At 43.7% G+C, this 10,715-nt stretch overlaps 1 non-coding gene across 1 annotated transcript; it reads right to left on the bottom strand.

The window, feature by feature from the left end:
- Positions 1–10,405: 10,405 nt before the first annotated feature.
- Positions 10,406–10,479, bottom strand: Trnat-ugu (transfer RNA threonine (anticodon UGU)). The gene has a single exon. It is a non-coding gene; the product is annotated as a tRNA-Thr (tRNA).
- Positions 10,480–10,715: the final 236 nt, after the last annotated feature.

Here is a 10,715-nt window from a genome sequence, read left to right as displayed (position 1 = left end):
AAAAACTAGTGGAAGCCGACCTCGGGGAAGATCAGATTGGATTCCGTAGAAATGTTGGAACACGTGAGGCAATACTGACCCTACGACTTATCTTAGAAGCTAGATTGAGGAAGGGCAAACCTACGTTTCTAGCATTTGTAGACTTAGAGAAAGCTTTTGACAATGTTGACTGGAATACTCTCTTTCAAATTCTGAAGGTGGCAGGGGTAAAATACAGGGAGCGAAAGGCTATTTTCAATTTGTACGGAAACCAGATGGCAGTTATAAGAGTCGAGGGACATGAAAGGGACGCAGTGGTTGGGAAGGGAGTGAGACAGGGTTGTAGTCTCTCCCCGATGTTATTCAATTTGTATATTGAGCAAGCAGTGAAGGAAACAAAAGAAAAATTCGGAGTAGGTATTAAAATCCATGGAGAAGAAATAAAAACTTTGAGGTTCGCCGATGACATTGTAATTCTGTCAGAGACAGCAAAGGACTTGGAAGAGCAGTTGAACGGAATGGACAGTGTCTTGAAAGGAGGGTATAAGATGAACATCAACAACAGCAAAACGAGGATAATGGAATGTAGTCGAATTAAGTCGGGTGATGCTGAGGGAATTAGATTAGGAAATGAGACACTTAAAGTAGTAAAGGAGTTTTGCTATTTGGGGAGCAAAATAACTGATGATGGTCGAAGTAGAGAGGATGTAAAATGTAGACTGGCAATGGCAAGGAAAGCGTTTCTGAAGAAGAGAAATTTGTTAACATCGAGTATAGATTTAAGTGTCAGGAAGTCATTTTTGAAAGTATTTGTATGGAGTGTAGCCATGTATGGAAGTGAAACATGGACGATAAATAGTTTGGACAAGAAGAGAATAGAAGCTTTTGAAATGTGGTGCTACAGAAGAATGCTGAAGATTAGATGGGTAGATCACATAACTAATGAGGAATTATTGAATAGGGTTGGGGAGAAGAGAAGTTTGTGGCACAACTTGACTAGAAGAAGGGATCGGTTGGTAGGACATGTTCTGAGGCACCAAGGTCTAAACATTCTGCGTGGTGTCTGTTTGTTCCATATCGTGTCTCCTTACCACTTTCGCGCAACGACGCTCTGAGCGTGTTTTTTAGGGAATTGACTAGTTTGAACTTGAAACCTGTTGCTGGTAAGGAGACGCCAGACCACACATGACATGTAGAATTCAGAAGAGTTCAGTGAGACTAGCGATGATATAACCAAATACTTAATGATTTCAGCGTCAGCTCCACTGCACTCCCTGTAAAAGAATCTTAACACTAACTAAATTTAGTGGAAGGGGTTCAAGGCTTTCCTATTTTTAGTTAGCTGGTAAAATAACGTCGAAAAAGCAGGTAAGTTTACCATTGGAAATTTTATTCTACTCACAAAACATCGTTTATAAATTGCACTATTGATAAAAGGAAATGTTTTAATACTGGATGGTAAAAACCAAATGCGTTCAACGAAAATGTGAACGAATATTCCCTGAATGGGTTTCCAAGTTCTACAATGGATCAAAGGATGACCTATGCCATGTCACATCTATAATCTAGGTTTAAATTAAGTTTCACAAAAGAGAAAACTATCAAAATGGTCTACAGTGACCCTCAATTATCTTTAATTGTTTATCTAACTTGTCGTAAATTACAGTAGCTGATGTGGCTTCTCAATAACTATATAACAGAAAAATCATCGCGTTTCAGATTTTTACTTCAAGTGGCAAATATGAACACCATGAGTTGTAATTGACGATCGACACTAGTATTATGCAAAAAGGGGATGTAACAGATGAGACTTCTGCAGTTCTGAGTGAAGCCTTATGCGCTCAAAAATGCGGCATCGCGTGCGTTCATTACCTTGTCGGTGTTCGTCAGTAGGCGGCGGACAGCACAGCTCCGCTCACCTCGCCGTCTCGGAAGGAACTCTCTTCCTAACTTCTCTTTACTACAATTTACCGAAGTTGGTTTAAAAAAAAACTATCTGGATGTGTTTTCATCTGACCAATCAGGGTCTCAGTGTTAACCTTAAGCTCCGCCTACAAAAATTCTGTCTATCCAATGAGAAACGTTATACTTTTCGTGGTGGGGCAATGTTTTTAAAGTTTGCAACGTAACAGAGACGCGAAAAAGTCTCACGCTAAAACTTGCAGCTGGTGTGGTCTTTTAGTGTTATCGTAACATCTATACTGTTCTTCTGGAGGGCTGTAGCTTTTAACATTGGCTGGGGGGTGGTCTTGACGTAACAGAGACGCGAAAAAGTCTCACGCTAAAACTTGCGGGTGGTGTGGTCCTAGCAGTTAGCTGGCGACGTGGGTGTCCGTCCGTCCCTTATCGTAGGGCCTTCCAGCTTAACACGGTTCTGCTCTCGGCTTCTGTTCTCGTTTCTCCCCTCGGAGCTGCGTCTGTCTCACGGTGGGAAGGTATGACATGCATTTAGGCATTCTTGTGTTAGTCTGTGGTATTCCATTTGCTCACTCGTTACTCGTATTACTTTGGTTAATTTAATGTCACGATTTATTCGGAGCTATGTGACATACTACTGGATTTGCTTATCATGTCAGGGTTTTCATGGAAGGTGTTGGATTTGCCTGACACCTTACAAAGGGATCACCAATTTAGTATTGGAGGGCAGAGTGGAGGGTAAAAATCGTGAGATGAATACACTAAGCAGATTCAGAAGGATGTAGGTTGCAATAGGTACTGGGAGATGAAGAAGCTTGCACAGGATAGAGTAGCATGGAGAGCTGCATCAAACCAGTCTCAGGACTGAAGACCACAACAACAACAACAAAAGAAAAGTATATGCTCAATGTCGCCAATTTCAGGGAAAAAAGGAAGAGGATTATTTCTTCATAATGTACAAAGCTAAACCTCTTTGCTTGTTGTGTAGGGAATCATTGTCTGTTGTTGAGGAATATAATATGAAAAGGCACTTTCCTATGAAACACACTATTCAAGAACAGCTTACAGAACAATTGCAGGGAGACAAAATTAATATATTCGATTTGGACAACCAACACCGGTTTCCACATCCCTTATCTGTAGCATAGACCAGGCAATAGGTACTAGGTTGGGTTAGAGACTTGCGTATATACGAATGGTGGTAGTATCGTACACACAAGGCATAAAAGGGTAGTGCATTCGCAAAGCTGTAATTTGTACTCAGGTGATTCATGTGAAATGGTGTCCGACGTGATTAAGGCCGCACGACGGGAATTGAAAGACGTTGAACGCGGAATGGTAATTGGAGCTAGACGCACGGGACATTCCATTACAGAAATCGCTAGAGAATTTATTATTCCGAGATCCACAGAGTGCCAAGAATACAAAATTTCAGGGATTCATTACCTCTCGCCACGGACAACGCAGTGGCCGAGGACCTTCACATAACGATCGAGAGCAGCGGAGGGTTGCGTAGAGTTGTCAGTGGTAACAGACAAGCAGCACTGCGTGAAGTAACTGCAGAAATCCATGTGGGACGTACAATACACGTATCCGTTAGAACACTGCGGCGAAATTTGGCGTTAACAGGCTATGGCAGCAGACGGCCGACGCGAGTGCTTTTACTAACAGCACACGGCCTACAGCGCCTCTCCTGGGCTCATGACCACATCGGTTGGATCCGAGATGTCTGGAAAACTGTGGCCTGGTCAGATGAGTCCTGATTTCAGTTGGTGTAAGGTGATGGTAGGGTTCTAGTCTCATCTATATCTACATCTACATTTACATTTATACTCCGCAAGCCACCCAACGGTGTGTGCCGGAGGGCACTTTACGTGCCACTGTCATTACCTCCCTTTCCTGTTCCAGTCGCGTATGGTTCGCGGGAAGAACGACTGTCTGAAAGTCTCCATGGGCGCTCTAATCTCTCTAATTTTACATTCGTGATCTCCTCGGGAGGTATAAGTAGGGGGAAGCAATATATTCGATACCTCATCCAGAAACGCACCCTCTCGAAACCTGGCGAGCAAGCTACACCGCGATGCAGAGCGCCTCTCTTGCAGAGTCTGCCACTTGAGTGTATTAAACATCTCCGTAACGCTATCACGGTTACAAAATAACCCTGTGACGAAACGCGCCGCTCTTCTTTGGATCTTCTCTATCTCCTCCGTCAACCCGATCTGGTACGGATCCCACACTGATGAGCAATACTCAAGTATAGGGCGAACGAGTGTTTTGTAAGCCACCTCCTTTGTTGATGGACTACATTTTCTAAGCACTCTCCCAATGAATCTCAACCTGGTACCCGCCTTACCAACAATTAATTTTATATGATCATTCCACTTCAAATCGTTCCGCACGCATACTCCCAGATATTTTACAGAAGTAACTGCTAGCAGTGTTTGTTCCGCTATCATAAATCATACAATAAAGGATCCTTCTTTCTATGTATTCGCAATACATTACATTTGTCTATGTTAAGGGACAGTTGCCACTCCCTGCACCAACTGCCTATCCGCTGCAGATCTTCCTGCATTTCGCTACAATTTTCTAACGCTGCAACTTCTCTGTATACTACAGCATCATCCGCGTAAAGCCGCATGGAACTTCCGACACTATCTACTAGGTCATTTATATATATTGTGAAAAGCAATGGTCCCATAACACTCCCCTGTGGCACGCCAGAGGTTACTTTAACGTCTGTAGACGTCTCTCCATTGATAACAACATGCTGTGTTCTGTTTGCTAAAAACTCTTCAATCCAGCCACACAGCTGGTCTGATATTCCGTAGGCTCTTACTTTGTTTATCAGGCGACAGTGCGGAACTGTATCGAACGCCTTCCGGAAGTCAAGAAAAATAGCATCTACCTGGGAGCCGGTATCTAATATTTTCTGGGTCTCGTGAACAAATAAAGCGAGTTGGGTCTCACACGATCGCTGTTTACGGAATCCATGTTGATTCCTACAGAGTAGATTGTGGGTCTCCAAAAACGACATGATACTCGAGCAAAAAACATGTTCTAAAATTCTACAACAGATCGACGTCAGAGATATAGGTCTATAGTTTTGCGCATCTGCTCGACGACCCTTCTTGAAGACTGGGGCTACCTGTGCTCTTTTCCAATCATTTGGAACCCTCCGTTCCTCTAGAGACTTGCGGTACACGGCTGTTAGAAGGGGGGCAAGTTCTTTCGCGTACTCTGTGTAGAGTCGAATTGGTATCCGTCAGGTCCAGTGGACTTTCCTCTGTTGAGTGATTCCAGTTGCTTTTCTATTCCTTGGATCTGACGCAGATCCCACGAAGCCAAGGACCCTAGTTGTCATCAAAGGCATTGTGGATGCTGGTGGTAGCTTTGCCATGTTGTGGATGCTGGTGGTACATGGAATGGACTGAGTGCTCTGTATGTTGGGCTACCTGGAGACCATTTGCAAACCATTCATGGACGTCATGTTCACAATAAACGATGGCGTTTTTGTGGATGGCAATGCACCATGTCATCGGACCAAAGTTCTTCGCAGCTGGTTTGGAGACAATTCAAAGGAATGGTTTGGCCATCCAGATCGCCCAACATGAATCCCATCGGACATTTATGGGATATCATACAACGTAAGCTTTCACGGCCGGTTCTGATATCACTTAAAACTTCCGAGCTTTCTCCTAACGTTTGCTCTCCGACTGCGGGAGACGCCTTCAGAGGCAAAGTGCCGAACTGCAACCACAGCTAGAGGGAGAGCAGAATTTAGGGGTAATCACGTGGCGTCGGCCACGAGATTATCTCTGGTAATGCCTGCGTTCTCGATGGAAAGTAATCGATCGTTGTTCTTATGTTGCAATGCTGACATCCAAATTTTCTTATTTAACACCGTCCTGTTATCTGTTAAATTGTTAAATCTCAGTAGCCTCTCTATACATACGAGCACGATAGTGCCATGTTTTCTGTATGACGCTGGTCTCAGAGAATTTTATTTCATGATCACCTCTTGGTAAACATGTTGCGCTACGTCCGATTTATCAGTATGTTCCAGGTGGCTATTGCTCTTGTGCTCAACCAGGCTTCTTTTTGTGGTACCAACATAAATCAGTCCACAACTACAAGGAATTTTATATACGAGGGTGTATCCAAAAAAAGAAAAGAAAATACACAGAATAACATTGCTGTGGGCGGAGCTTGTGTAGTACGCATTTCTACCACTAGGTGGGTCGCCAGTTCAGTGCCGCCTGTGTTGTCGTCCTGACCTGCTCTTTTCATCTGCAGTGTTTGTTTTTGCTAGCGCTGTGCTATTCTTGTTTCGTTTTTTATGACGGCTCGTTTAAGTCAACAACGTGCAGCTGTGAAAGTTTGTTTTCTACTTAGTAAAAAAGCTACTGAAACTGTTTTAATGTCGAAAACAGCTTACCAAGATGACGCTATGAAAAAAACTCAAATGTACGAGTGGTGTGCTTGATTTAAAATGCCGACATGTCGATTCATGACAAACCTCGCTCTGGACGTTCATCAACTGTCCGAATCGACGGAAGATATTGAAAAAATTCGAGAGCTTTTGCTCACAGACCGTCGACAGACAATTGATCAATTGTCAGAGGTTAGTGGGTTACCTTGGAGCAGCAGTGTTTGTCCAAAAAGACCCGATTTGTGGTAGGCGGGAGTGGTTCTTCCACCACGACAACGCACCTTCACACACACCAATCTCTGTTAGTTTTTGGCTAAAAATGGCATGGTTCGGCTGCCCCACACACCTTACTCGCCTGACCTGGTTCCATTCGACATTTTCTTATTTTCACGCATGGGAGGGTTCAAATGGTTCAAATGGCTCTGAGCACTATGGGACTCAACTGCTGTGGTCATAGGTCCCCTAGAACTTAGAACTACTTAAACCTAACTAACCTAAGGACAGCACACAACACCCAGCCATCACGAGGCAGAGAAAATCCCTGACCCCGCCGGGAATCGAACCCGGGAACCCGGGCGTGGGAAGCGAGAACGCTACCGCACGACCACAAGATGCGGGCCGCATGGGAGGGGCATGAAAGGACAGCGATTTGACAACATTGAAGAACTGAAGAAAATAACGAGGGAGGGGCTGTCAGCCATTTCTGAAGGTGACTGCAAAAAAAAAAAAAACGTTTCGATGAGGGGAAGCACCTGTGAGACAAATGTATTAGTTGTAATGGAGTGTATTTCGAAGAGGATAAGAAGAACTGAAGAAAATAATGAGGGAGGGGCTGTCAGCCATTTCTGAAGGTGACTGCAAAAAAAAAAACGTTTCGATCAGGGGAAGCACCGGTCAGACAAATGTATTAGTTGTAATGGAGTGTACTTCAAAGAGAATAAGAAGAACTGAAGAAAATATTGAGGGAGGGGCTGTCAGCTATTTCTGAAGGTGACTGCCAAAAAACGTTTCGATCAGGGGAAGTACCTGTGAGACAAATGTATTAGTTGTAATGGAGTGTATTTCGAAGAGGATAAGAAGAACTGAAGAAAATAATGAGGGAGGGGCTGTCAGCCATTTCTGAAGGTGACTGCAAAAAAAACGTTTCGATCAGGGGAAGCACTGGTGAGACAAATGTATTAGTTGTAATGGAGTGTATTTCGAAGAGGATATGAAGAACTGAAGAAAATAATGAGGGAGGGGCTGTCAGCCATTTCTGAAGGTGACTGCAAAAAAAAAACGTTTCGATCAGGGGAAGCACTGGTGAGACAAATGTATTAGTTGTAATGGAGTGTATTTCGAAGAGGATAAGAAGAACTGAAGAAAATAATGAGGGAGGGGCTGTCAGCCATTTCTGAAGGTGACTGCAAAAAAAAAAAAACGTTTCGATCTGGGGAAGCACCGGTGAGACAAATGTATTAGTTGTAATGGAGTGTATTTCGAAGAGGAAAAGAAGAACTGAAGAAAATAATGAGGGAGGGGCTGTCAGCCATTTCTGAAGGTGACTGCAAAAAAAAAAACGTTTCGATCTGGGGAAGCACCGGTGAGACAAATGTATTAGTTGTAATGGAGTGTATTTCGAAGAGGATAAGAAGAACTGAAGAAAATAATGAGGGAGGGGCTGTCAGCCATTTCTGAACGTGGCTGCAAAGAAAACATTTCGATCAGGGGAAGCACCGGCGAGACAAATGTATTAGTTGTAATGGAGTGTATTTCGAAGAGGATAAGAAGAACTGAAGAAAATAATGAGGCAGGGGCTGTCAGCCATTTCTGAAGGTGACTGCAAAAAAAACGTTTCGATCAGGTGAAGCACCGGTGAGACAAATGTATTAGTTGTAATGGAGTGTATTTCGAAGAGGATAAGAAGAACTGAAGAAAATAATGAGGGAGGGTCTGTCAGTCATTTCTGAAGGTGACTGCCGAAAAACGTTTCGATCAGGGGAAGCACCGGTGAGACATATGTATTAGTTGTAATGGAGTGTATTTCGAAGAGGATAAGGTTGTTTTGTAAACAATTTGAGTGTATGTAGCTTTTAAATCATAATTCCGGTTTTTTGAGTACCCCGTCGAATACCCTGTGAGGCCAACCACAACCCCAGACAAAAAAGAGATCTGATCAAAACCTTGGTAGACAGTGAGTCGTGCTCTCTCCCAACTATGCGTTTTCGTGAACTTCGCTGTCTATCTGTGTTTGGTTTCCCGCCCTTGTCGCGGTTACGTCGTGGTTCTTCTTCCTTCTACGTGTGTCAGCATTGATGTGTATCGATACTTGCGCCATGTACTATCTTTGGTTTGGTGCATATAGTTTCCGGCAAGGGGGTCTGGAGTCAGTCGGTCGGTTGTTGCGGAGGGAAGTTATCTCCGTGCGGTGCAGTCGGCTGAGGCCGCTGGCAGTTGAGTAGTGGTTTCAACTACCCAAGCCACGTTTATTCATATTGTGGTGTTTCCCTTTGGTGGTTTGCTGTTGGTAAGGTTTTCCGGTGAGCAACACCGAGTGGTTCTACTGCTGAGATTTAGCCGCCGTGTGGTGCAATTAACTATTTTGGTCGACAACGATTTGAGTGCACCAGTGGAATTTTATGCCTAGTGGCCGTTAGAGTTCTGGTTACCTGTCCTGGCCACTAACGTAATTTCAGGCAGCGTCATTTCCTCACCTGTTGTCGCTGTCCAACATGGTGTGTAATTTTGACAGCGTATACATACTCCATTGTGGATTATCATGTTTGTAACATTGCCGGTTTGAGTTCTCATGTTATGATTGACGGGAAGCAAGTTGTTGTGTCGGTCGGTCCGTGGCTGTCCCCTGGTTGGGTTCCGACAGATCAAGTATAGTTCGGCTCACCACCTGTCTCACCTAGCTACGGTAGCAGGTTCGAATCCTGCCTCGGGCATGGATGTTTGTGATGTCCTTAGGTTAGTTAGGTTTAACTAGTTCTAAGTTCTAGGGGACTAATGACCTCAGCAGTTGAGTCCCATAGTGCTCAGAGCCATTTTTTTGTCTCACCTAAGTGAGTCAGCCATTGGTATTGCACCTTGCATAAGTTGCTTCTTTAAATTATTTTATTCCTATCTTAATTGGATTTTTCTCTTGTTGATTTTTAAGATTTATTGTTTTTAAACATGTTGGCCTTCTGCCTTTAAAGGTCTGTGGTAATATATTCTGAAGTTTTGAAATTTAATTGTGGCCCTCAGCCATTTGTATTGCACCTTGAATATGTTGCTTTTTTGGGTTTTAAATTATTTTATTGCCATCTTAATTGAATTTTGATTTTTTTAAGATTTGTTTGTTGGCCTTCTACCTTTAAAGGTCAATGGTAATATATTCTAAAATTTTGGAATTTAATTGTGACCCTCAGCCATTTGTATTGCACCTTGCGTATGTTGTTTTTTGAATTATTTTATTGCTATCTTAATTGGATTTTATCTTGTTAAGATTTATTGTTGGAGGCCTTCAGCCGTGAAAGAGTTGCATTCGGTAAAGATTCGTTTATGTGCCGCTTTGCTTGTAAAGGTTATTAAATTACAACAAATGACAATTAGAAGCAGAAACTGAGCTCAACTCTTGGCCCTTTCCACAATCCTATTACCTGTACTGCCCAGCGGGTTTAGCGGGCGCATCAGACAGGGCGCACAAAATCTGTGAACCGACTTATTGGAAAGATAAAGTTGAACATCTACGGTCGACACTCAAGAAGATTGGTTATTCTAACAAGGAGATTGGTGGAGTCCTAAGGAGAGAATCAGGATCGACGAGGTACGGCGGTCGCCCACAGGGAAAGTTTTCCAAGCGTTCATCAGTAAGACTACACATCGCACTGGGGAAGTGTTGAGCAAGTATGGGGCGGAAACTACCTTCAGGCCCACCGGGAAGATAAAAGAATGTTTAAGATTATATACGAAGACAGTAACTTGTTCTCGAAACAACAGTTACTGTTGATGACCGTGCAGCTTTTCCCTGGAATAAGTGATGACTAACTGAAAACCTCAGCTGCTGACAGGTGTTGTTGATATACCTCGATGTGGACTGCTGAAAATGTGTGCCCCGACCGGGACTCGAACCCGGGATCTCCTGCTTACATGGCAGACGCTCTATCCACCTGAGCCACCGAGGACACAGATGAATAGCGCGACTGCAGGGACTTATCCCTTGCACGCTTCCCGTGAGACTCACATTCCCAACTGTCCACAATTCTACATATGTATTGTACCTTATAGACATTTGCCCAACCATTCATTACTCGCGCACGCTTTGGCGATTCCCATAAGAGTTTGGGCAATGCGCACAGGTTGCCCAAACTCTTACGGGAATCGCTAAACCGTGCGCGAGTAATGAGTGGTTGGGCAAATG

This window comes from Schistocerca nitens, chromosome 6, assembly GCF_023898315.1.
Source record: "Schistocerca nitens isolate TAMUIC-IGC-003100 chromosome 6, iqSchNite1.1, whole genome shotgun sequence".
NCBI lineage: Eukaryota > Metazoa > Arthropoda > Insecta > Orthoptera > Acrididae > Schistocerca > Schistocerca nitens.
The sequence above is the reverse complement of the archived record's forward strand: the minus strand, read 5'-3'. Positions and strand labels throughout refer to the sequence as shown.